Source organism: Heloderma suspectum, chromosome 5 (genome assembly GCF_057233095.1).
Source record: "Heloderma suspectum isolate Gila_16-S chromosome 5, 16-S_ref, whole genome shotgun sequence".
Classification (NCBI taxonomy): Eukaryota; Metazoa; Chordata; class Lepidosauria; order Squamata; family Helodermatidae; genus Heloderma; species Heloderma suspectum.
Window position 1 is genome coordinate 140085147 of NC_139462.1, and position 27160 is coordinate 140112306.

General features: G+C 45.1%; 1 long non-coding RNA gene across 5 annotated transcripts; it reads left to right on the forward strand.

Moving 5' to 3' along the window:
• Positions 1-581: 581 nt before the first annotated feature.
• On the forward strand, positions 582-27160 carry LOC146344568 (uncharacterized). 5 transcript variants are annotated; one of them, XR_014792256.1, is made up of 5 exons: positions 589-665; positions 3216-3851; positions 11121-11208; positions 12010-12076; positions 25161-27160. It is a non-coding gene; the product is annotated as an uncharacterized LOC146344568 (long non-coding RNA). The 5 variants fall into 5 exon arrangements; XR_014792259.1 differs by lacking the exons at positions 11121-11208; positions 12010-12076; positions 25161-27160 and adding exons at positions 8293-8406; positions 9349-9531 and having other exon boundaries at positions 583-665; XR_014792258.1 differs by lacking the exon at positions 3216-3851 and having other exon boundaries at positions 25161-25449.

Below are 27160 nucleotides of genomic sequence, written 5' to 3' on the forward strand. Positions count from 1 at the left end.
TTCTTTAGCCAAAATACTGTAAATAACAGCAGAAGGATGGTGGGGGGAATCTAATTTTGGATTACAAAAGTAATACTAGGCCGAAAAATCTGACACCAGTTCTATAAGTATGAAGATTATTTTATTTACTTACTTACAACATTGATTTATATACTGTTCCACGTCTAAACAGATTCTGGACCTGTGAACAATCTTCCCTATATATAAAAGTCAAAAATCGTGTGTGGGTTTGTGTGTTTGTGGCTGGCTGCAGGGCGGTCTGTAATGCGGGGAATAAGGGGGAGCTGCCCTGGGTGTAATCACACTGTAGGGGCCCACTGAGCCTGTTTGGGCTCTACAATTGCTGCCCCTTTTCCTTCAAATTCTCACTTGCCGGAGTGTATGACAGGAGTCACTGGATTACATCATTACTTTGTTTATACTTCCCCTTACTAACAAGTACCCCCTCTCAATCATGGTATAAGCCAGGTTTCTGATTTCAGCTATGAGTCATCCTATTGGCCATCTTTCATTCTATTGGTCACTCTCCCATTCACTCTGACTTCCTTCACCTTGGATTGGCTGGCCGCCATTTGTTCCCTCCCCTTTACTCATGGTTTCTTTTCTGACTGTGCAGAGCATTTAGTTTCTCTCTCCTCTTCCTGCAATATCCAGCGAGCAAGCAAGTTAGTGTTAAGTATCTTTACCCCTTTCAGTGCCAGATGCATCTGTTAGTAGCGTGTGATTAACACTAATGTGAAATGTGGTGCGGTGTGTGCTTGCCTGTCTGAGGGGCTGAGATGACGCAGTGAAGTGGAGACTTCATTCATAAAAGAGTGAACTGGGGGGAATTGAGAAGGCAATTGCAAAATGAAGGGCAAAATAGCGGAGTTTTACGTGTAGCTGAATGGAAGGTTTTTGCGTTTGTGTGTTTGTGGCTGGCTGCAGGGCCGTCTGTAAGACAGGGCATAAGGGGGAGCTGCCCTGGGCCTAATCACACTGCAGGGGCCACTGAGCCTGCCCTTTGGGCCCTAGAGTTCCCGCCGCTTTTAGTTCACATTTTCACTTGCCAGAGTGTATGACTTTTCTGACCGTGGAAAGCATTTAGTTTCTCTCCCCTGTTACTGCAATATCCAGCAAGGAAGCCTCTGTTGAACATTTTAATAGTTTATGGGATTCGGTGTGGATTATATTGTAGTAGTGCTTACAGATTCAGTCTCTTGCATTTTTAGTAGTGTTTTTTTTATTCAATCTGCTCATTATAATTGTGCTTTTTTAATCAAGTCTGGTGGATTCAATTTTTCACCTTTCTCATAGGGCCTTTCGAGAAGCGTAAACCTACCTTAATGTGCCTATATAAATAGTGGCAAATAGCGCCTATGACAAAATTACATCCCAGGCAACGCCGGGTATATCAGCTAGTAAAAGATAAAAAGAGTAAAATACTATCTTAAAACTTTTTTTATTATTATTAATTTAAAAAAAGTCTGTGATCCTGATGCCTTTCCCCTCACCCCCCACCCCAAAGGCAGACCACAGAAATATGTTTATATGACTTGGGCTAACAGAGGCACCTCTTCTAAATCTTCTAAAGAGACACCTCTTGCTATGATTTTTTGTTTGTTTGTTTATTTATTATATTTATATCCCACCTTTTTTCCTCCTTAAGGAACCCAAGGCGGCATATGTAATCCTCCCCCTCCTCCATTTTATCCTCACAACAACAACCCCGTGAGGTGGGTTGGGCTGAGAGTAGGGATGTCAGAGAATTCCGCCACGGACTCCAGTGAGGCTGGATTCTTTAGATCCAGCCCCCCAGAATCCGTGGCGGAACAGCCTCCCCCCTGCCACCCTGCAGAATCCCCCCGGGATGGAGCTTACCTGGCGGCGGATGCGGCGGCGGCTCCAGCTGGTCTCCCGGCTGGCTACTGCCGGGCTGCAGCGGCCGCAAATGGCTGCAGCCACGCCATTTGCGCCCCTGCTCTTTGCCGTGATAGGCTACGTAAAGACTTATGTAGCCTATCACGGCTGACTGCAAGCACACAAATGGCGGCCGCTACGACAGCCGCCATTTGCAGCCGCAGCAGCCTAGCCATGGCCAGAACTCTGGCTGCGGCCGGCCCTGGCCAGTGGCTCCACGGAGCCTGTCTGGGGAGGATTCTGGGGGGAGGGACAGAGCGCCTCCCCCCCACCGCCGATGCCCCGGAATGGACGGGTGAGTAGGATTCGTACATCCCTAGCCAAGAGTCTGTGACTGGCCCAAAGTCACCCAGTGAGCTGCCATGGCCGAGTGGAGACTAGAACCTGGATCTCCCGACTCTCAGACCAACACTCTAGCCACTACACCACACTGGTTCTTCTTCTGTCCTATTATAACTACAAGAAATATTTATATCTGAATACAGGCATTATCTTTCCTCTGCTTTGCTGTTCCTTGTATTGCAGTCATGTGTAGACATAATCCAGCCTTCCCCACCCTGGTGTTGGATTCCAGGTGTGCTGGGCTGCAAGTCCCATTGTTCCCTGCCAGCACACCCATGCTGGCTGGGAATGATGGAAGTTGGAGTCTCTGGCATCTCCACCTTCCCCCCTATTATCACATCAGCATCTGGTACAAATTCTAACTCTAGAATCTTGATACCTTTATATTCCCTCAACCTCTTCCTTTAGGGAAAACCAGAGAGCAGGTGTCTGTGGACGTGATATAACCACACTAGCCTCAAAATCCACTGCAGAGGTGTTTTTCTCCTAACGCTGAGAAAACCTCTTTTCTTTTACAAGCCTTTAAAATGTTGCTGCCACCACCCTCCTCTTCACTAGGAGAGAGCCTTCCGTTTCTGTGTGTGTGTGTGTGTGGGTGTAGGTATTGTGACTCTGGCTTATTACCTTATTATCATCAAACCTTTTCCTTGTTAATAATGAGACCGAGAATGACGTGGTTTGTATTAACAAAACAAAAATGAAACTTTATTTACAAAGGATAAGATGTTTTAAGTCAGTTGGTGTTACATAAGGTAAAAATTGTTGTTTCATGTTTTTATTAAATCCTTGCCTACTCTACCCCATCTAATAATAGTCTTTAAAATAATACATAAATGAACTTCCCTCCACCTCCCGGATAATCTATCCACCCCCAAAGCTAGAGCCCAGTGTTCTTCCTAACCCTCAAGCCACCAAACCCGAACTAACCACTCAAGACTAACCCAGCTCCTCTTATTCTCCCTTTCTTCCAACAGAAAAAAACTCCAGCCAATCAGGAGACAGTATTTAAATTCTGAACATTCTAATTCCCCCTCCCCCCTACTTGCCAAAGCCTTAAAGAGACACGACATGTTATACAATACATCAATTGTGCAAACAGACCTTAGAATAGACAACAAAACAATCAAACAATATAGCGTTTCGTCACGGAGTACAACACATCTGGAGGGCACCGTGTTGCGGAAGGCTCACCTAACTGGTTAGAGTATCATGTGACTTAGCCAAGTGGCCAGCTAACCCACAGAAACTTTACATGACCCAGTCAGCTGATCTACAGAAGGATCTTTTGGGTAGTCTTCATGCATGGTCAGGTGGTAGTGCAGGGCTGAATAAAAGACATAAAAAGGGTAGATGTTGCTGTGTGAACTGACTTGGGACAGGGAAGTATTCCAACTGCAGTCACTGGGTTTAGGTCTAGGTTACCTAAACGACCGTCTCCTCCCATATATACCTGCCTGGCCCCTAAGATCAACTTCAGCAGTCCTCTCCGGTAGTCCCCACCCAGGGAGTGAGGTTGGTGGCTATTAAGAAGAGCTGTGGCAACCTGGTTGTGGAATGAACATCCCAGAGAGGCTTGCCTGGTGCCTACAGTGTGTTCTTTTCAGTGCCAGGTGAGCAACTTTTTATTTTCCCAGGTACTTTAGTTTTTCAGTTTCTGTTTTAAATCTGGTATTTATCATATACCTTTGCACTGTGGCTAGGTTCTATTTGGTTATTATTTTTATTTTGATGCTGTAGTTTTAAACTTCTAGCTTTTTATATTGAATTTTATCATCTTGTATTCGATGTTTTAATTGTTGTGAACCGCTCAGAGAGCTTCAGCTATCAGGCAGTATAGAAATGTAAATTAATCAATTAATTAAAGTCTAGCCAGGCAAGGAGGCTACAGTAAAGTCACTGGTATCCCATTCTGGGTCTCACCCCCCTCTGCTGGCAAGCTGCCAAGTAAGGAGGCAAGGGAAATTCATGGACATTATTGCATGGTGATAATGGAGAAATAACATAAGCCCCTACAACATGTGAGAACATAATAACATAAGAAGAGCCCTGCTGGATCAGATCTAGCCCAGCATTCTGTTGACACCATGGCCACCTAGCTGCCTGTGGGAAGACTGGTATAGAGAGGCATTCTGCCTCTGATACTGGAGGTAGCATATAGCCATCAGGACTAGAAACCTTATCCTCTATTAAGGGAGCAATCCTACTGGGATAGGCGGCCACCTCCAAACTAGGAGGCGACCGCCTATCCAATGCAGGACAAGAGAAGTGTGGAGGGGATCATCCCCTCCATGCTTCAGCCGCCCTGCATTTGCGGCTAGACAGCCGATTTTGGCTGTCTAGCCGCAGGAAGGCGGAGCAGGGGAAGCGGTGGCCAGACGACATGTTCAATGTGTTGTACTGGATTTCTGACTTCCCCACCCCAGCACACCCCCAGGAACACCCCATTTTTGCCGCTCTACACTCCTCTTCTGAGCACAGAGCACGGGGCTGTTCCGCGCTGCCTATGAGGCAGCACGGGAGAGGGTGAAGGTCGGTTCTCAGGGAACCGACCTATCCTGTGGCCCTCTAGCCTCTGACTAGCGGCCATAGGATTGCGCCCTATTTCGTCTAATTTCCTTTTAAAGCCACCCAAATTGGCAGCCATCACTACACCCTGTGGTAGCGAATTCCATAGTTTAACTATGCGCTGTGTGTACTTTCTTTTATCTGTCCTGAATAGGGCTAGACTATAGGACTAATGTGCTTTGGTTAGCTTGATTGGTCAAGCTAACAGAAGCCCACTAATGTAGTGCCTTTGCCAACACTGGATAACTTTGCCAGCAGTTGCTCCCACAGTCCTTAAGCTTTTTTACACGAGGTTGTTAACTGGCTGTTGATCCGGTGTATCTACTTTTGGTTTCATCGCAGAATTTAAATCTGAGCTCTACACGAGGAGCATTTCCTTTCCTGCTTTCTTCTATATAACCTCTAGATAGCACTGTAGTATAGCGGAATAGCACAAAGACCAAACCGCACTTTCTTTCGCGTTCACAATTAAATGTGAAAACGCAAGATCTTCCCTGCTCTAAAAAAACTTGTTGAAAGTGCTGGTTGGACACAGAAGTGAAAATGAAGGGTCACAACATCCTCTAAAGAACCCATAAACCACTGTGATCATGGAATGAAGAGCATACAATAAAGGCCTTGTAGGGAAAAGTGCTTTAATGGGGCAGAAACCCCTTAACTTTGGTGCTGCTGCTTGGAACTTCACCCAACCAGTGTAGGATTGCCTTCCTTGACAAGCCTGAATAAAGTACATCAGCAGTTTTCACTGAAATGTGAAAGGTATATATGATTTGCTTATTTAAATATTGAAGTTTAAAAAATGTAAATGCGTCAATCTTCCACGCTTCTTAACTTGCTATACCTATTGAAATTTTTATCAGATCACTTTGAAATTTGGCACATTCGTAGACTTCCTCAAGTAGATCCTGCATGCCAAGTTCAACAGGTGTTATTTTTATAAGCAATAAGACTTTTGAGGCTTATATTAGTGGAACCTTGGTTTTGTAACTCACGTTAATTAAAGGGGCACCCCCGCATCCCCTTGACACATCTGCCCAAATCTGGCAAAATTCTGAAATGCCAACCAGCAATTCATTTCTGTACTAGAATTTATATCATTTAAAAAAAAAATCTTAATTTCCACTGGCATAAACATAGTGAGGACTTCCACATCATAAACTGGTTTAATAGTAGTTCTAATCATTTCTAGTTTAGGAGTGGAGAGAACTCCTAGCAGCATTTGTTTCCATTCTTGCTTCTGGCATGGCTTTTATACCTTTAAAAGCTGCTTGACTGACAGCAGTATAACAGCTGCTGCTTTCCCCAGCAGCAGTGAAATGCATAATAGCAGGGATGGGGAAGGAATGGCTCCCCAGTTATTGCTGGACTGCAGGGCGTCCCAAGGCGAACCAGAAAATGGCGCCCACGCACCCCAGTGCCAGTGGAGGCTGGTGGCTCTAATTCCAGTGGGGCTGTCAATCTATTCTGGGTTTCAGTCAGAATCAGCCAGAACTCTAATGGAACTATCCAAGGTGCTGAGCTCTATCCCTAAAATGGGTTCAGTGCTTTGGATAGCTAGGTTAGTGTTCTGCCTGAAACCCAAAATGGATTCAAAGCCCCACCAGAATCGGAGCCACCAGCCTCCACTGCCCACTGCAACTTTTACCAGAAGAAGAGAAGTGATGGAAGAAAACCTAATATTGTAGCTACTTATTCCATCCAAGTTTCAAATGTAGCAATGTTATGCTCCTGCATTTGTCAGGATTGCCAAAGTATAATCTGTAACAGTCACAGATGGAGATAGGGACAAGCTTGTTAGACTCCAGTTCCAATACCAAGCATCATTGCCCGAGTTCTGTATGCCCCCCACCCCGCCGCCCAATGCAAACACTATCACACACTACTCAGATATCAGGTTCAAATTCCAGCTTCCCCAGGAAGCTCCTGGGATTACTTTAGCCCAATCACAACCTCTCAGCCTAACCTACCTCACAGGAGTGGTGTGAGGATGAAAACGGGGGAATCATGTATACCACCTTTCACTCCCGGAGAAATGGTGGAATATAAATGTAATGAAATAAAGTTAAGAATATATGTAGCCGGAAAACATGATTGTCTTACAATATTCTATAAATAATTCAAAATAAGCCACCCTAGCATACAAAATGACTGTCTGTGCATTGCTGCCATGAGGGCATTTGTCAGTTAGGCAGTATATAAATTTAATAAATAAACAAACAAACAAACAAACCAGGCTTTGATATTAAATTTACAGAGACCCTGGGAAGGCAGCTAAGGCACACTTACCTGAGCGAAAGCCCAAGCGGCAATTGAACATAGTGGGGACTAATGTCTGAGTAAACATGGATAGAATTTGTGATAAATCCTAAAAACTGGCACAAACCAACTTTTACAAAGGATAGTAATAATTCAAATAGCTGAACAAGCCATCATCTTGCTTCTCATTTGCACCACCCATATGCAAATCATCTTCTTCATGATCATCAAGACATGAAAGATGAAATTTGCTATAAAATTTCCCCGCCACCCCCTGCACTGTAAGGCACAAAAGGGCAACAGTCCTTAACACACTTACTGGGGGAGCTGGGGTGCTGCTGTGGCCCTGTTCTCCTTTCCTTGTGGGGATGGGATGGGATGGGATGGGATGGGATGGTGTCCTAGCTGGCTCTGGGTGCGGGTTCTGGAGAGTAATTTGGAGAACTGCTGAGAACAAGTCTAAGAATCAGGCATTTTAAGGGTGATGCAGTGATGAGAGCCCCCCACCCAAACCTCAGTTAAGAGTATATAAATCAGCTTTTATGAGTCTTTTTAAGATAAAAAGTTCAAAGCGATGGGGGCATATTTTCAAGAGGAGGACAAGGGTCTGGCCATTCACATTGCCACGGCCTTACTTCCTAAAGGCACATTATATATGAAAGGGCTGGGGCAAAAGGAGTGCATTGAAAAATGTACACTGGACATATTTAGGCAGCGGTCTAGGGCAGTGGTTTCCAAAATGGGGTGCACACACCCCAGGGGATGTGCAAGACGATCCATTGGGGTGCGCGAGCCGCCTGATCATTGAGCAGCCTCCCACTGCCCCAGCGAGCTGCCACTGTGTGCAACGATGGCGGAGGTGGAGGCAGCAGGGTGGGACGGGAGCCGAGAGGGAAGCTCCATGGCATTTCTCTCTCAGCTCCAGTCCTATCCTGCCTGCCTCTGCTGCAGCCACCGAGAGCAACTGCGCCAGTCTCTGCCAGGCACAGCAGAGGAAGGTACAGTTGCTTGCTCAGCTGTGGCACCAGAGCAGCTGCCATCCCACTGAAGGAGAGCAGGAAGGAGATTAATCCTTCCCGTTCTCCTTTGGCGGAATGAAGCCCAGAAGGAAGCGCATGCTGTCCTCTTAGCTGCCATCCCGCCGAAGGAGAGCGGGAGGGGTTAACAGCCCAGGCCAAGCCTCCCGTTGGCCAAGGAGTGGGGCCCTCATACTTGTCTGATTCTGCACAGGGTGTGGCTGGCAACCCAGACCCTTGGTTCTGGCGCAGGTAGGAGCTCGGCCAAGCACGCCTTTCGCCTCCTTGCAAGTTGACAGTGGCGCCCTCACCCGACAGCGTGTGCCCAGTTAAGTGGATTTACGGATCATATTATCTAGTATTAACTAAACTAACCCTCACAAAATGGACAATAATATTTTTTTAGCGAGCGCAAAAAGAGGTTTTGTACTGTTAATACAATAAATACATTTAAAAAAACATTAAGAACATAAGAAGAGCCAGGCTAGATCAGACCAAGGGTCCATCTAGTCCAGCATTCTGTTCCCACAGTGGCCAACCAGCTGTTGACCGAGAACCCACAAGCAGGGCATGAGAGCAACAGCACCCTCCCACCCATGTTCCCCAGCAACTGGTGTACCAGCTCACTACCTCTGGTACTGGAGGTAGCACATAGCCATCAAGACTAGTAGCCACTGATAGCTTTCTCCTCCAGGAATTTGTCTAACGCCCTTTTAAAGCCATCCAAACTGGTGGCCCTCACTACATCCTGTGGTAGCAAATTCCATTGTTTAACTATGTGCTGTGTGAAGAAGCCCTTCCTTTTATCTGTCCTGAATCTCCCACCAATCAGCTTCATAGGATGACCCCAGGTTCTAGTATTTTGAGAGATAGAGAAAAATGTCTGGAGGTATTGTTTATTTCATCTTTATCTCATCCTTTTTAATTTCTAATTTTGCGTATGTTTTATAATGTACGTAATATATTAGTACAATAGTACATGCACAAAATTTATAAATAAATAAATATACATATATTGGGGGTGCGTGCTCAAAACATTTTTTTACTGATGGGGGTGTGCGATCAAAAACATTTGGGGACCACTGATCTAGGAGCTGAAAGAATTGCTTTGTTTAAGGACAAATCTCTAGTCTATGAAATTACTGAGTAGTGGTAGTATCAACAAATAAGATGGTTTGGGAGCAGTTATGGGAGCCCTAAATGGTGCACGTTTTTCACTACCCACACTAGAGTCAACTTCTGTCGTTTTCTTTCTACCCTCTCTCCATAGACGTTTTAGCTCCACACCACTACTTAGGCTTTCAAAAAAATCCTGTACAAAGTAGCCCTTGTTGGATTAAACACACATTCAGGGGAAAAAGCGGCGGTGGCACGGAGAGAATCATGGAAAACCCAGCAGAAATGGAGAGAGACTGCAGAGGCAGAAATTTATATAATTAAAAATTAAGTTTTCAAACAGCTGTGTAACTTTTTTAACAGGCATGGCATTGAATTGATAAGGGGCAGATCTACACTTACGGTTTTTTACGCTTGCAATCAGGTTTCATTCCCCATGTTTCACATTACACCGTACCCACTTCATATTGGAGCAGCAATTTCCGGCCTCCCCGCTCCCTGATAGTCCGGTATTTCCCATTCATGTGCTCTGCTCTTCCGTGTTTGTTACCTTATAAGGTTGTAGGGCCCTCCCACGCCTGTCCATATACGGCGGTGTTTGTATTTCCCTCCTGTCCAATCACAGCTCTCGATGCCCCCATCTGATCTTACGGCTACTGATGGCATAGCTTCCTCAGCACTGGACGTTTTCTCAGTAACAAGCAAAGGGCTGGAGGTGCCTGCTTTTGTCTGATCTGGGAAGGTCAGCCGTGGTCAGAACTTGGATGGGAGGCCGCCTGGGAATCAGGCTTCCTGCATTGAGCAGAGGGTTGTTCTCTCTCTTCAAATGTCACTAACTTTTATGTCCCTCTATCCCTGCTTTGGCTTATTTTATTTTTTTTAATTAAGGGGTTACCTTCGAATCTTTGAAGAAGCGTAGCTTTTCCAGCCCGATTTCTCTGCACACTAGCAGCCCCCCTCCCCCTGCTCGTAGCAGGACAGACACATTCACACATCCAGGCAGACAGTCATCACTATTCATGGACTAAAATCAATAAAAATGTCCGTGGACAATTTCAGCGTCATCTACAGAAACTGCATTCTTTGAAGCTTCAAAGACACCCCCCCCCCAACTCGAGCATCTCCTGCCTCTGCATTTCTCAATTGGAGGGAGAAGAGGGTAAAATGCCTCCCTGCAATGAAGGGAGACACATCTGATCCCCCACCCCACCAAGCACAGAAGCAACGTCCTCTGTTGTTTCAGAGTACCCTGTTAGGTTCAATGGGGCTTACTGGAGGGATGCAGAGCTACAGGGTGATCTTATGTCTACTCAGAAGTAAGTCCCATTGAGTTCCATGTGGCGTAAGTGCCCAGGATTGGGGCCACAAGAAAACAGTACAGCAGAAGTTAAGCTACTGCGGGAAAGGGAGCATGTGTAAAAGGAGTCAGTTGTGATCCTGCATTTAAAACGAAAGCAGAAAACCCCATTTTAAATGCAGGATTTTAGGCTGGTGGAAGAGCCATACTTTTCATCTTCAGCCCATGGAGGCAGGTGTGCTCTGTGATAGGATGGTGTTTGGGGGTCTGTGTCTCGTTAAAATCACGAGGATCCCTGCTTTGGGGCTGTGGCTGCACATATGGTAGTTTGGGGGGTCTCCCCTTTAAAAATCACATGAAATAATGAGGATCCTTTTTTGATTGCATGGATCCTTGTTTTACCTTCTTCCCAACGTGTTTACTCAATGTGCTTGCAGCCAATGTGTTTACTCAGAACTAAGCATTGCTGTGTTCAGTGGGATCTTGGAGAAATCTTGTGGAATTTACAGCTTAAGCCTATGCATTACTCAAAAGTAAGTCCTATTGACTTCAGTGAGAGTTACTCTAGGGTAAGTGTGTATTAGATTGAAGGCAAGAATGCTGTCAATGAGTGTTTTTCCTCTCTGCAGGCAACCTCCCAGCAAACAACCTTTCCGGAATGCCCATGAAAGGATATGGAATTTGAGGAACTGCACCTTCTCGGCCACCTCTGCCAGGGTAACCCAGAGCAGAAGCAATATTGTCCGGTTTCATTCCAGACTAGGCTTCACTGGGTTCCGCATATACAAGCAGATGCGCACGCATGCACACATACACACACACACACACAGAAAATAGGGAAGACTGACAGCTAAAAATACAGCCAGCCATATACAGAGTCTGATCTTCATATCATGAAAAAAAAAAATGGCACACAGAAGGGGCAGTCTGTCCGAAGGATTGAAGTTTCGGAGAGTTAAGCTGGCAGGGGAAAAAAATTAACGGGACCAGATGCTGAAACAGTTAATGCTGAGGTCCGTAGAACAAGGAAGGAGGGGGAGAGGGCTGGGGACTGGGAGAACCAGTAAAAAGAGACTGCTCCCCTTCCATAATCCGCCCACTTCTACCGCATTGAAGACAGACGCTCCGATTGAACAGTATGAATCAAGGTTATGGTTTCAAGGAAGTACTGAAATGGGGAAACAGAGTGAGTGCGAATAATCACATTTTAATGCGATTGAATGTCTACTGATTTCTTTGTGCTAGCGATCAAAATGTAGATTGGCCCAAGGACACTCTTTTGCTCTTTAAATGTGTATGCATCCTGTCCTGTTTACAGTAACATTTCTCTTTCAAATGGACGAAACACGCACATAAAAAGGGGGTTGGGGGTGGGGAGAGAGAACAAGAAGGGTGAAAAAAGAAAACAGGAACAGAAAGAGATGAAGCAGATACTGTATTGAGGGTGCTATTTGTATATAGTTTAAGGAGCAATCCTACGCATGCTGTTTGTATTATTTCTCCCGCTTCTGTGTCCAGGCACAGGTGGCACACGGTGGAAGAGAAGGGACTGAAATTCACTCCAACCTCTCCTTTCCTTCAGCAGGTTGGTGTCTGGATGGGGAAAAACAGTGGCAATTTAGCACTGCAGCGGCTTCTTCTGGGTGATGAGACACTCCTCCCCTCCCCCCCCCACACATGTCCGGCAGTGGCAGCAGATGTGGCACCTCAGTGGCGGCTGGTGGGGGCAGTGGGTGATGCACACAGTGAGGGGTGGCGGCGGCAGGTGTAAAAAGAAGCTGCAGCGCAGCAGAAATGAGGGCTAGAATGGAGTGTAAGAGCAGTTAGCAGCACCACAGCTGCAAGAACAGCCACAAGCACAAATGGGAAAGTGGCAGTCAGGACGGGAGGGCCCAATCTGCTGCTCCTGGAAGCGCTCCACCTGATGTGGGTGCCTCACTTTGTGTAATGAAAGGCCAGTCCTGCTGGACTACAACTATCCCCTCCCTTATATACCTGCCTGGATCCTAAGGTCATCTTCGGAGGTCCACCTCCAGGTGCCCCTGTCAAATAAAATGAGGCTATTGAGTGATTCAGCCTTGAAAGGCACAGGAGCCGTGCCAGAAATGAACTGATAGCAACCCAGGTTCTTAGCAGCCTCACAAAACTACAGTGCTCAGGATTTTGTTAGTGTGGCAGGCAGGGGGTTGGGGTGGACCATGATAGTTAACTCAGTATAAAACCAATGTACATATATAGTGAAGATGAGCTCAGGGTTTCACATGGTCTGAAAAATAAATGGGCAGCTAATAAATCTAATAAAGAAATAGAATAAATAAATGGCTTGCGACCACTTTGGTGCTGAAAGTTTTTCATGGAGCTGTTTCAAAAACAATAGCTGGGGTGTGTGCGTGTGTGCGCGTGCGTATGCAAACTCTGAGTCTTGAGTTCTCAGAGAGAAGAGCCACTTGGCTGTGATGAATAATTCAAGCAGCTCTACTACCAACCAACTTTGATAAGTATAACCTGGTGTCAGCCAGACCACCAAGGACTGATCTGGAATGTCAGCACCTAGTGGAATTCACTCGTCTTTATGCTGAAGCATTTGCTCGAACAAAACAGTCCCCTGCTTGAGTTAACCAATGTGTACACTAGACGGAAATGCTAGACAACAAGAATTAGACTCTTGATGGAGTCCCCAGGAAGGGAGAAAAAGGGTACCAAAGTCGTTTGGATGTGCAGGGATGACAGAGCTACAATGAACCAAGTTAAGCCTGCAGTCTGTACACTTGTTGGATTGTGATGTGGGGACAGAGGGAGAAATTATTTTCTATTTTTTTAGCTTTAGAGCATCATCCTGCAGTTGCTGCCTTTTAATTTGGCAAATTATGGATGGCCCAGCCACCCACCCCAGCAACAGAGCAAAATGAGTGGGACATCAAGGGACTTTTTCCTCCCTACAGGATTATTTCTGCCGCAGATACATTTTTTTGAAACTTTTGAAGGTGTGATTGATTGACATTTGCTCAGACGCACAATACTGCCTTTCCAAAAACACAAAAATAAAGTCATAAAAATAACATAAAAACGTAACATAGCATAATATAAAAATTAAGATAGACAAACTCTGCCAATGACATACAGACACAAAATTCTGCATCTGCACAAAAAAGAAGAAAAAACTGGGCACATTCCTTCGATAATATGTTTTCTGGAGAAAGAGCTCCCAAAATCGAGGTGTCCATAATTATGAATGGGTGCTTATTTATTTATTTATTAACAGTATTTCTAAACTGCTCGTCCTTACTGATATCAGGGTGGTGTACAATGAGTATGACCATAAGTGGTCATATAGTTACAAAATAAAAAACAATAAAATATAATCATCTTTTAAAAAAATGGCAGCAAATATAGCAAGACAGACTAACCCAACTTATTTATTTATTTATTGCATTTATACCCCGCCTTTCTCCCTCTCGCAAGGAACTCAAGGCGGCTTACATTATCCTCCTCCTCACCGTTGTATCCTCACAACAACAACCCTGTGAGGTAGGTTGGGCTGAGAGTCTGTGACTGGCCCAAAGTCACCCAGTGAGCTTCCATGGCCAAGTGGGGACTAGAACCCGGATCTCCCCGCTCCCAGTCCGTCACTCTCACCACTACACTACACTGGCTCTCTTAAAATGCCCAGGCAAATGAAAGAGCTTTAACCTGGCTCCAGAAGGATTACAAGTTTGGTTCCAGTAGCACCTCTATGGGGAGGATGTTCCACAATCATAACTAGGATGCTCTACAATCATGGGTGTTGTAACTAGAGATGTTCCACAATCATGGGTGTTCCACAATCATGGGTTTCCATGAACTAGGATGTTCCACAATCATGGGTGTTCCACAATCATGGTTTTCATGAACTAGGATGTTCCACAATCATGGGTGTTCCACAATCATGGTTTTCATGAACTAGGATGTTCCATAACTAGGATGTTCCACAATCATGGGTGTCATAACTAGGGATGAGCAAATCTGTCAGTTGTCCTGCATTCAAAAATTTTAAATCTCAGGTTCTTTTTCTCCCAGATATAAAGAACTTCATGAATTTTGGTACATTCATATCAAAATGAACTGGAACAAAATTCTCACCCATCTACACCAATCAAATCCAATGTGTGCAGCTATTCCCAGCATGGAGAGAACTCTAATTAAACACTGACATGGTTGAATACACAAGGTGAAGTACTCAAAGCCCTGGAGCTGGATGAAAAAATCTATCAGTTTCAGTTTCTCCTATATTTGCTTTTTAAAAAATCCCACGTTCTTTTTGACCTGGAGAACTTTGCAAGTTTTGGTAAATTCTTATCAAAACCAAACTGAAATGAAATTCTCACCATCCCTAGTCATAACAGAGAAATCTCTCTCCATTGCTGACACATAATGCATTGAACTTCCTTGAAGAGAGCCTTCCCTGAAGATCTTAAGACATGAGGAGGCTGGAACAGGGAGAGGCACTCCTTTAGATATGTGGGTCCCCAGCCATTTAGGGCTTTAAAGGGAAGTACCAGCATCTTAAATTGAGCCCAGAAGCAAATAGGCAGCCAATGCAGCTCCTTCAGAATCAATGTGACGGGATTCCATCTGACTGCACCAGTTAATATTCTTGTAGCTGCATTCTGTACTAGCTGGAGCTTCTGAGCAGTCTTCAAAGGCAACCCCACACAGAATGCATTAGAGTCAACCAATTGGGAGGTTACCAGAGCATGGACTACTGTGGCCAGTCTATCTCTGTCCAAGAATAGTCATAGCTGAGGTGGCCAGTTATACATTACCAACAATTTGGCAGGCTTCACTGAAAAAGAGGACAAAAATGGGCACAAATCTACATAAAATTTGTGCTAATTTATATGTATATATGCAAATTTGGAAATAATTATTCGTATCTAAATTTCACAGAAGACAAACCAATTGATATCCTATCCAAATTACCACACACACACACACTTCATAAAAAAAATTTGCACCCCACTGCAGGTTACCCAAATCCTTTCTTATTTAATTAATTTACCCCCAGATTATCCAAATCCCACTTCAAAATCAATTTCCGTTCAATAAATTACCTCCATTCAGTTCAATCATTCATGTCAATATCCCCCTAAATCAAATTAAAATTGTGATCAATAGGGTTCACATGACAATTCCCTTCTGGTGGTGATGGTATTCTTACCATGAGATGAGGATATGAGATGGCTGGACAAAAGGGATGAGATGAGATGTTCCCCAAAGCTATGTACCTGCAATTGGTGGTGTGTGTGTGTGTGTGTGCACGCGTGCGCGCGCGCATCTCCATATAAAACAGGCTGTACATCCAGTTCCCAGACATAAGAGCCACTTACTGGGAGAAAAGCAGCGGGGGGGGGGGGGTTGGAAGGACAAATGGCCATGCAGAACATGTCAAACAGCCCCTTCCCCTTCCTGCTGGACAGTTCGATGACATCTGCATCTGCTTTGCTCTTTAAAAAAAAAAAAACCCTTGGTGAGTGGAGAGTGGGAGGACCATAGAACTGCATGTAACATGTAGTTCTGCTCTATGGCGTCTTAGACAACAAGACATGATAGCAAGCTATGAGAAGTGGGGGCAGGTGGAGCAGCCTAAGGCTTTTTGCCTACTCCCTCTTCTTGGTCTGCACACCCTTGAAAAAGTAGCTTTCTGGTATAACTATTTGCTGGTCAACAGACCAGGACAAAACATACAAAAACAGTAAACTTAATTACAAAATAAAAAATAAATACATAAATACATGTATATCATCAGCCCAAACATACAGCTGATACCTGACAGACTGCCTTTTCCCTTAGCAACCTCACTAGGGTCATCAGGGGGCATGCTCCTGGTGGTTCCGCTTCCGCACAGACCTATGGCTCAATTGGAGTCCACCTGGAGAAGAGCCTTCAGTGTGGAGGCCCCCTTTATATGGAACTCCCTACCTCTGGACGTCAGGCAGGCACTAACGCTGTGCTGTTTCCACCTCCTCCTGAAAACATGTTTATTTCAGGGAGCCTTCCTTGACTGACCACCCACAGTTTTATCGGAATTCTGTTTCTTCTAAAATAACAACAACAACTTTTAACATGTTTTATTCTTTTATCTTATCTTGTATTTTTTATTATTCACCAGAATTTGTATAGATGTGGAACGGTACATAAATGTTGGAAAAATAAATACAGCTATACTAAATAAATGACCCGGGGCATTCCGCAAAACAGCCATCCACAATAAAATAACTAATTGTTTTCTTGTTCACATTGCCATCAACAGGTAAAATCAGGTGGCCTGCCTGGTAATGTGGCTAGAGGGGCAATCATTTGCTGCTGAGCTCCATCATAAAAGTCACAAAATAAATAGACATGTAACAGACATCTCCTGATGGCTACATAGACATGCTGTCTGGGCAGGGCTGGGCAAGAAACTCATACAGTTTGCGCTTTAATGTGAACCAAACAAAATTGACATTTCGAATCACTATGTAGTCTGAAATCCAGTTTACCCTTCAAAATTTGCACTTCTCTGAATTTTTCAGTGGAGTTCTCCAATCAAAAATGTATTCAAAATGTGCATATTAGGCAAAATCCATACAAAATGCATGTATGAGGAGAAATGTACACAAAAAAGCTTATGCATTTTCATGCAGATCTTTTTAAAAAAATACTGTCAACATTCAAAATGAACCAAATTGATGAATGGAGAAATTCTCAAACTTCAAGACAAACCAAACTTGAAATGGGGAAAAATGAGAAACTCACAGAAACTGAAATTGACAGATTCATCCATTTGTACCTCTGGGGAGGAAGGTCTCCAGTATATCTTCTCCAAAGCATTTGAGAAGGCAACACATTAAACTGAGGCAAAGCAAAAGCTAGGAAATTTTGATTCGGTTTGCAAATCATCAAAACTTGCACTGTTTGCAACCCCAAATGTAAAAAATGAATGGGAGTGCATTTATTTTTTAAAAAAGTTCATCTTTGAACTTGTGATTGCGTTCAGAAGATGCACATTTTCTGGAAAATGCGCATTTTGAAATGCACATTTAAAAGAACACGTATTTTCGTGGTAAAGTCAATGTGGGGAAAGTGCACACTTTTGAAAAATGTGCACAGAAATGCACACTTTTCCTGTACAACGTGCTCACTTTCCCCATTCAAACGAACCACAAAACATATCGCAAACAAAAATGAGAGTGAGCTGAACCAAGGCTTTGAAGTGAAATTTGGAGAATTTTGGCGAGGTTGAACATCCCTGGTTCTTCCATCCCTACTAAAAACCTTTAGATTATTTAGCGATTTACAAATTGCTCAACTAGGTATCTGGCCGAAAAGGATTTTCACAAGGAATGCCTAGAGAAGGTGAGAAAGTTCCACATAAGTGGGCAGGAAGATCTTGAAAAGAGATATAGCAGAGTGTTTGTTTTATTAAAGCTATCGCAGAATCAAATCCCATTTGGAAAAGAAAAGAGGGTGACAAGCTCTTGAGTAACACACTTTATCCAGGTACTGTTATAACGATCATCGGGGAGAAGAGAGGGCAGTCCACAGCCTGCTTAAAGATATAAATCTTGAGCCCCAGCTTTAAGGTTGCCAGCCAAGCTCTCACTTCTACAGGATACTGTCCTGTTTCCATTAGGGTGCAATCCTATGCATGTTTAGACAGAAAAAAGTCCTGTAACTCCGAGCATGCCCCAGCCAGCCATGCTTGTAGGACTTTTTTCTGTCTAAACATGCATAGAATTGTGCCCTTAATGTAGCTTATTAGGACCATACCTAAGGATGTGCAGAAGAGCTGGTAAAAATCTAATTTGAACACCATTCAAACCTGAAGACATTCCTTTACTCCAACCAGCAACTCCATAAAGAAGCTGAGAGGATATCTTAGCATTAAAAACATCAAATGCTGCACTGACCCCCTTTTGTGTAGAAAAAACCTACCGATGCAGTCTGACTGACTTGGGCTTTCTGAAAAGCAAAGGATATCTATGCGGACAATAAGATGGGATGGTGGAACAAAACTTCCAGGTATTGGAAACTTCTAATGTGCTCCATAACTTGAGCATCCAAAAGTCATCTACGCTGAATAAATTTATCAAATTCTAAAATCTTTGATTTTACATAATTAATCTCTAAGCCGTTACTCTTACAATCAGTAGAAAACTTAATCAACAAGTGCCCAGGGCTAGAGCAAGAAAGAATCACTGCATCATCAGCACAGAGTAAACTAAATTTTCCCTCATCCTATGTTTTGGCCAATGCTCATCAGAAGCATTTCAGGCATTTTCTAAATCATTTAAAAATCAATTTAGGGTGCAATCCTATGCATGTTTAGTCCAAAAAAAAAAAGTCCTATGGCTCCCAGCATCACCCAGCCAGCATGGATGGCTGGAGAATGCTGGGAGTTGCAGGACTTTTTTCTGTCAAAACATGCATAGGATTGCACCCTTAAAGTGGAGAAGGCTTTTTAATACAGATTAAGTTATTATTCTGAATAAGACAGAACAGCCTTTTCTCGACCAGAATGTTATCCAATGTCTGCCACAGCTCAGCCCTAGGAATCCAATCAAACACAACCTCCATATCCATAAAGGCTGAATAAAATTTCAGCTTCAAAGTCCCTGTATATTTTTCAAGCAAATGGGAAAGCACCAAAGAGTGGTCCGAAGTTGAACATTTATCTCTAAATGCCATTTGAGAATCAATAAGTACACTTTTGGACTCTAAGGAGGAGTTCAATCTGCTACTTAAATATCTGGCATATAGCTTCAACAACTAATAGGTCTGTAATTTTGCGGGTCATTAACTGGACTATTTAAAAAGATTGGTACTACAATTGCTCTGTTTCAGCTAAAGGGAATCATACCTTGAGCTGTTTCTTATGGTAAAAAGTAGGGCTGTGCACGGACCCCCCGATCTGCTTCGGATGCTGCTTCAGAACATCCAAAGTGACCCTGATCCGCCTTGGACTGATTTGGACCCCCTCCGATCTGACACAGATCCACATCTGAAGCGAGGTCTGGATATCCGGATTGCGCGGTTTTGGCATTTTCCCATTTACTTGCATGGGAAAACATAAAAGGCCATAACTTTTTTCAGTTTTTAGGATACAGGCATGAAAATTGGGGACCTCTCCACCCCCCCTGGAGAGGAGGCCACATGCAAAATTTCAGACACTTTGGCCCAGTGGGTTTTGTGCTAGGCAGAGTTAAAATCTGAGGTTTTCCAAAGAAACAATCCAAGCAAACAGCTGAAACTTCTCCCTGATTCCACACATGTGTGTGAAACCTTGGCTTCTCCCAGTCCCCCTCCAGCACATTGCACCCTCCAAAGCCCAGGCAGTTTTGCCCACGGGCCTGTGTGCTAGGCGCTGGTGAAATTTGAGTTTTTCCAGGAAAACTCCCAAAGCCAAGAGCTGTAACTTCTCCCTGTTTCCACTGATATGTGTGAAACCTGGGCCCCTCCCAGCACCCAGCGAGGGCATTGCACCCACCAGAGTTCAGGCACTTTGGCCCACTGGCTTTTGTGCAAGGCACTGGTGAAATCGGAGGTTTTCCAAAGAAACTCAGAAAGCAAAGAGCTGTAACCTCTCCCTGTTTTCACGGACATGCATGACACCTGGTCCCATCCCAAATTCCAGGCACTTTGGCCCACTGGCTTGTGTACAAGGCGCAGGTGAAATCTGATTTTTTCCAGCAAAACTCCCAAAGCAAAGAGCTGTAACTTCTCCCCCACTCTGCCCCTGCCAACACCCTGAAGATGCCTCATATTGTGCTGAATTGCTTTGCCATACAATGGACTGTTATTGGAATAAGGAGGTCATTAATATAAATACTATGTGTCTCGTGCTTTTTCCACACTGCCTTGAAATTTGGACATATAGTGTTGGTGGAACTACAACCTAGCAGGCACACACATGGACACAGGCACACAAGAGCTAAAGAAAAGCAGAACTACCTAATCAAATGACAGGTGTCTTTAATTTATGTTTTATATTTCATGTTCTTTATAGAAGTCAGGATAACTTCAAGAAATACAGGGCGATAGTGCAGGCGATTAGGTAATAGCCAATTCAAACCATCATTTTTTTTAAAAAACAACCCTTTAATTTCTGTTTTGGGAGGATCAGCACAGAGAAGACACAGACGGTTCACTTCAGCATGGGGGGGGGGAGGGATGACAAACACTACACACATAGGCTGCTATAATATGCCTTTCTTTAAGAATTTAGAAAGAAAGAAAAAACTAAATGCTTGAATATGACTTAAAGCGGGGGGGGGGGGGGACACACATGCCCAGAAGTCAATGTTTGTTTTTAAAAATTAGGGATGTACGGAATTGGCCTTACCTGGCTCCGCTGGGTTCCGCAGGGGGGGGAGGCGCTCCGTCCCCTCCCCCCGGAATCCTCGCCAGCCTGCTCCGCTCCACGGGGATTCCGCGGAGCCGCCGGCTGGCTCCACCAGCAGCCGGACATCCGGCCGCTGGCTAGCAGAGACGCAAATGGCGGCGGCCGTAGCCACCGCCGTTTGCGTCCCTGTAGTCAGCTGTGATAGGCTACGTAAATCTTTACATAGCCTATCACGTCTGACTTTAAAAAACAAACAAACGTGCCTACACAAATGGCGGCGGCTACGGCCGCTGCCATTTGCGTTCCTTATTTTGGGCCATCTTAGTCTATGTAAATATTTACGTAGACTAAGACGGCGAAAATAAGGGGAACGCAAATAGCGTAGCGGACGCTATTTGTGTTCCCCCTTATTTTCACCGTCTTAGTCTACGTAAATATTTACGTAGACTAAGACGGCCAAAAATAAGGAACGCAAATGGCGGCGGCCGTAGCCGCCGCCATTTGTGTACGCACGTTTGTTTGTTTTTTAAAGTCAGACGTGATAGGCTACGTAAAGCTATGTTAGTTTGAAAAAATATGGAAAGGAGTGATGAATCTAATCAAACACAAATAACAAATGAGTTGGAAGTACAAAGATATAGGAGAAAGCAGCTGGACGAGGTGCTGCAAAAGACACCGTCCCAATGGGGATGGATGATCAAGGAGTGAGGGAAGGGAACGCTTCCAGTACAACCAAGCTGTTTCCTTTTAATTTAAATTCTGAGGAAAGCCTAATGGCAATCAAAATTGAAGAAATTCAAGGAACAACTCCTAGGAATGCACGTGCACGTGCACGTGCACAAATACGCACAAACCATCAGCTACCTACACCAGGCCTCTCTCCCAAAGACACAGCTAGCACAATGACCAAACACAGCCTTTTGCTGAAGTATATATACCCCCTTCCTCCACCGCTCCCTCTGATTGGAGACTGCTAGCGTCAGTTCTGGCTGAGGGTTTCTATTCACCAAAGCACACGCCCTTCTCTTCCTGCGCTCATCTTCCTGCCTCCCGCTGCCTTCCCCCTCCCTCCTCTTCCTCCTCCTTCTCCTTCTCATGCCCCTCCATGTGAGCGTTGAGGAGTTGATACATTTTGGAGACAGCCTGTCTGGACTGCTGAGGCATTTGTGGGCGGGGGGCACTTCGCCCCAGGGTGCCTCAGTACTGCTCTGAACTGCCTTGTATCATGAGGCTCTTGCTCCAAAACAGCCCACTTCACCTCATTATTCGGGCTTTGTAACAAGGCGGTGCACAGCCCTAGTAAAAAGGGCAGCTAAAGTACGAAAGTCACTTACCTTTCTGCAGATTATGTTGATGGGGGGGAGGCGTTCCGTCCCTCCCCCCGGAATCCTCGATGGGGGGGGAGGTGATCCATTCCTCCCCCCCAGAATCCTCCACGGCCAGCTGTGCTCCATGGCAGCTCCGCGGAGCAGCTGGCCAGGCCCAGGCCAGAGCCATCCGCAGCTGGATTTCCGGCCGCGGAGGGCTCTGGGTAAACAAAAAAAGAACAACGCGTACGCAAATGGTGGCAGCTACGGCCGCCGCCATTTGCGTTCCTTAATTTTGGCCGTCTTAGTCTACGTAAATATTTACGTAGACTATGACGGCGAAAATAAAGGGGAATGCAAATAGCGTAGCGGGCGCTATTTGCATCCCTTTTTGACTCACCAGTTTAGCCTATGTAAATACTTACGTAAGCTAAAATGGCGAATCAAAAAGGGATGCAAATAGCGTCCGCTACGCTATTTGCATTCCCCTTTATTTTCGCCCTCATAGTCTACGTAAATATTTATGTAGACTAAGACGGCCAAAAATAAGGAACACTAATGGCGGCGGCCGTAGCCACCGCCATTTGCGTACGCGGTTTGTTTGTTTGTTTTTTTACCCAGCTATGATAGGCTACGTAAATCTTTACGTAGCCTATCACGTCGTTTTTTGTTTTTTGTTTTTTTTACAAGACGAGACTGCAAATGGTGGCGGTGGCAGCCGGTCAGAAGACCAGCCGCCACCGCCGCCGCTGCTGCCCGGAACATCCGCCCCAGGTAAGTCTCGTCCCAGGGGGGATCCGTGGGGGGGCGGGGGGTGGCAGGCCGTTCCTCCACGGAGTTCGGGGGGCCAAATGCACTGGCATTCGGCCTCACCGAGATCTATGGTGGAATTCTCTGACATCCCTATAATAATGATGACCACCAATACTGATTTAATTTAATAAGCTCAGCAGGGATGTAATTAGGGATGTACGAAAGTCACCTACCTTTTCGCAGCTTGGATTTGCAGTGGGGGGGAGGCGCTCCGTCCCTATCCCCGTAATCCTTGCTGGGCCGCGGACGGGATGCTGCGGACGCAAATGGCGGCCACCATAGAGGCCGCCATTTGCATCCAGCGAAGCTGCCGTGATAGGCTACGTAAGTATTTACGTAGCCTATCACGGCAAGCCAAAAAAAAAAACCCAGCGTACGCAAATGGCGGCGGCTATGGCGGCCGCCATTTGCATTCCCTATTTTTCACCGTTTTAGTCTACATAAATATTTACGTAGGCTATTACGGCGAAAAAAAGGGGAACGCAAATAGCGTAGTGGGCGCTATTTGTGTTCCTTTTCCCCCCCGCTGTAATAGCTTACGTAAATATTTACGTAGGCTAAAATGGCGGGGGGGAAAGGAACGCAAATGGCGCCCACTACGCTATTTGCATTCCCCTTTTTTTCACCGTAATAGCCTACATAAATATTTATGTAGGCTAAAACGGAGAAAAATAGGGAACGCAAATGGCAGCCGCCGTATTTGAGTACGCTGGTTTGGGGGGGGCTTGCCGTGATAGGCTACGTAAATATTTACGTAGCCTATCACAACTGTGATGAAAAAGCGAATGGCGGCCGCAGGTAAGTGCTCCGTTTCGTGCGCCTTCCGTGGGTTGGGGGGGGGCTTCGTTCCGCCACGGATTTCGGGGGGCCAAATGCACTGCATTTGGCCTCACCGAGATCCGTGGCGGAAATCTCTGACATCCCTAGATATAATCAGTCTCAGGAGGCTTCCCCAGCTTTAGCTTGTACATTGTAGAAATACAGTCTTTTATAGTAACAGGCTACCATTGTGGTAAATCTGCAGACGCAGCATCTGAAGAAGGATCAGACTCTGACACAAATACATCAGGATTTCCACCTAGGGATGGCGGAGAATTCTGCCATGGATCTCAGTGAGGCCGAATGCCAGTGCATTCGGCCTCCCGAAATCTGTGGCAGAACGAAGCCCTCCCGCCCCACCACCCCGCAAAAGGCGCGTGAAACGGAGCACCTACCTGGTGCCGTTCGCGCTGCTTTGCGAATGGCGGCCGCATCTGCGGCCACCATTCACTCCATGTCATTTCATGTGATAGGCTACGTAAATACTTACATAGCCTATCACAGGAAAAAAAGGGAATGCAAATGGCAGCCGCCGTAGCCACCACCATTTGCGTTCCCTTTTTTCCGCTGTGATAGGCTACATAAATATTTACGTAGCCTATCACGGTGAAAAAAAGGGACACAAATGGCAGCAGCTATGGCGGCCGCCATTTGAGTCCCTGCGCAGCCCAGCAGCGGCTGGATGTCACTGCAGGTGGCCCCAGCCGGCGGCTTCACGGAATCATCACGGAGCGGAGCCGGCCAGCCAGGATTTCGGGGGGAGGGTTGGAGCGCCTCCCCCCCACCGCGGATGTCACGAAACGAAACAGGTAAGTCGTTTCATACATCCCTATTTCCACCACCCCTTCCCCGAATGGATCTAAAACTATTCAATCAATGGACTGAAGATCTCACTGCTCTTGCTCCACTTGAGCATATCTCCTATAACCACCAAAGTTGTGTGGATGCTTGTTTAGATATATGGACTGCTTATATTACGGTATGTATTTGAAATGGAAGTGTTTAATCCTTCTTTTCCCCTTTGGGTGTTTTTTTCCTCCTCTTTTCCTATACCAAGAGTAATGTTAACGATTACTGTATATTGATACATTTTATATGATCCCCCCCTTTTTTGTTGTTTTTGTTGTTGCTGCTGTGGTTGTTGTTGTTGTTATTTACATCTCTATACCGCCCCATAGCCGAAGCTCTCTGGGCAGTTAGTGCTGTGTTGTTGCAAATACGTTTTTAAAAAATATATATATATATATATATATATATTCTCCCAAACCTGGAGAGAAATTCCATTTGGAGCTTGTGATTGAGAGCAAAGAGCTCCTGAGACCAATTGTCAGAATAGGGTGGCCATATGTCCTTTTTTTTTTTTTTTACAGAGGACTGTCCTCTATTTGAAGGGCTCTCTGAGACATCCTCCATTTGAAGGCATCCTCCTCTGCTTGATGGCCTGTCCAGTCCAAGTCTGATTGAAAGCTAAAGAACCACAGAAAGATGGCACAGGGGACTTAAAGTTGCCTATCAACAGTTAGCCCCTGGACAGCAAGCACACAGGTCACCTGGTCACAGTCTCCCCTACAATTGTGAGATGTATTGAATTTTTATTTACATTGTAGTAATTATTTCTAAATTTGCATCTATATGTGTAAATTAACATATGTAAATTTTATGGAAATCTGTGTCTTCTTTTGTCCTCTTTTTGGTGTTGCATTCCCCCCCCCCCCCCGGCAATGTGTAAGTGGGCATTCTATGTCAGAAAGCTCTAGGTATTTATTGAGAGAGGTGTTTAAGTGCAGCAGCCATGAATCAAGTCACTGACATTTCTTGTGATACAGTAAGACCTTCCTTAAGGACTAAAAATAAACCCTACAGGGCCGTGCTGAACTGAATTGCAGAGGAACCAAAAGATAAACTGGGAGGAGCCAGCATTTGAAGCCCTCAAAATTCACCTGGTTCAAAGGAACACACTGGGAGCCTTTTCACACAAAAGCTTAAATTGCTTTTGTGTGGGAAAAAAACCTTTGAACCCCTCACAAATTATATCTGTGAATGTCTGATCATTGTTCATACAGAAGATCAGACCTTCTGCATGTGAATGAACATTCTGGCCAAAATAAGGGTTTTTGTTTGTTTGTTTTGCATTTGTATATACAACCCTATCTGAAGCAAGAACCATTTTAAGCCTTATGTGTCCCAACTTCTAGGATCTGAAACTAGCATCTATTTTAATGCCACTAATACTACTAGTTTAGAAGAAAGCAAAGCCAGAAAGATATTTTATGTTTTGCATATATTGGCAATGCTTTGTTTGTTAGGGTACCATACACATTTATTCAGGGGCATTACCCCAAAGACCATGCACACACTGATACGTCCACCCAAAGCACAGAGAAATTTGATTTCTGTAGTGGACATATTAATTTAAAAGGTATTCTCACATACACCCAACCAAACCCTGAGATCATCATCTGAGGCCCTACCCTAGGTGCCCCTGAACTAGAGCAGCTGGGTGTCCTACTTTATAGAGGACAATCCTCTATTTGAAGATCTGTCAGAAGGCAGGCATCCATCTGAAGGTGCCTTGTATTTGAAGGGAAGGCGAGTCCAAGTCAATGTTAAAGATAAAGAACCATAAAAAGGAGAACAGGAGCCTGGAAGTTCCCCATCAACAGCTGAGGAATGAGTAATGAGGCATGCCAGGGGGGTACAAGAGAAGGGCAAGGGCCTTTTCAGAACTGGCCCCTCAGTTGTAGAATGCCATCTCTTGTAAGGCCCATCTGGCACCAGGTAAATACTGCTTTATTTTCCCAAGCCTTTTAGGGTGTGATCCTATGGACTGCACCTTCACTGCTTGGAAGCCCCCAAACTTGGAGGCTGCTGAGATTCCTATGCTCTGCTGGGCTGAAGCTAGCAAGGTAGGAGGAACAGCGGAGGCAATCTTTGTGTCCCAGTCCTCTGATCTTTGCTGTTTTCATTAGACGGGCTTTTCAGCCCATCTAGTGAGGGTACTTTAGGGGGGAGGGAAGAAAGCTGGAGGAGGCTCAAGATAAATCATATTCTGGCCTCCTCCTCTCCCCACCCACTGGAACACCCCCTCTTCGACCTCAGAGAGGCAGCCAGCATGGCTCTAACCATGCCAGCTGTGAGGGGTCAGGGGGGCAAGATCGGAGTGATGTCTTCAGCCTTGGAGGGAGGAATCTGAGCTATCCTATGGTCCCTTGCATGCTTGCCCAAGGACCATGGGATTGCTCTTCCCATTATGGTTTTATGCTGTTTTAGCTCTGTGGATTTTACTCCTGTACCCTGAGTTTTGAATTGAGTTGTTGCTGCAATGTTTCTTTACCTGTGTTTTCTGTTTTAAAGTAATTTGTGATGTGAT